Here is a 486-nt window from a genome sequence, read left to right as displayed (position 1 = left end):
GGCTCTTTCTTCCTCTTGAAGATCCTATGGAGTGCTTGAGCTCCTCAATGTCTCTTCCTTGTCTTTGTTGCTCCTCTCTCATGATTCTTTGATCTTCTCTAATTTCATGGAGGATGATAAAGTGTTCTTGGTGCTCCACCCTTAGTTGTCCCATGTTGGAACTCAATTCTCCTAGGGAGGTGTTTAGTTGCTCCCAATAGTTTTGTGGAGGAAAGTGCATCCCTTGAGGCATCTCAGGAATTTCATGATGAGAAGGGTCTCTTGTTTGCTCCATCCTTTTCTTAGTGATGGGCTTGAGGTCATTCCTTCTTAGTTGACTTGGCTTCCCTTTCTCTTCCATTGAGCGCCCTCTTCACAGATGACTGTGAGGACTTGGTCCAACCTTTGATCAAAGTTGACCCTTCTAGTGTAAGGATGTTCATCTCCTTGCATCATGGGCAAGTTGAATGCCAACCTTACACTTTCCGGACTAAAATCCAAGTATTT

The sequence above is a fragment of the Arachis duranensis genome, chromosome 3, assembly GCF_000817695.3.
Source record: "Arachis duranensis cultivar V14167 chromosome 3, aradu.V14167.gnm2.J7QH, whole genome shotgun sequence".
Classification (NCBI taxonomy): Eukaryota; Viridiplantae; Streptophyta; class Magnoliopsida; order Fabales; family Fabaceae; genus Arachis; species Arachis duranensis.
Note: the sequence above shows the minus strand (reverse complement) of the source record.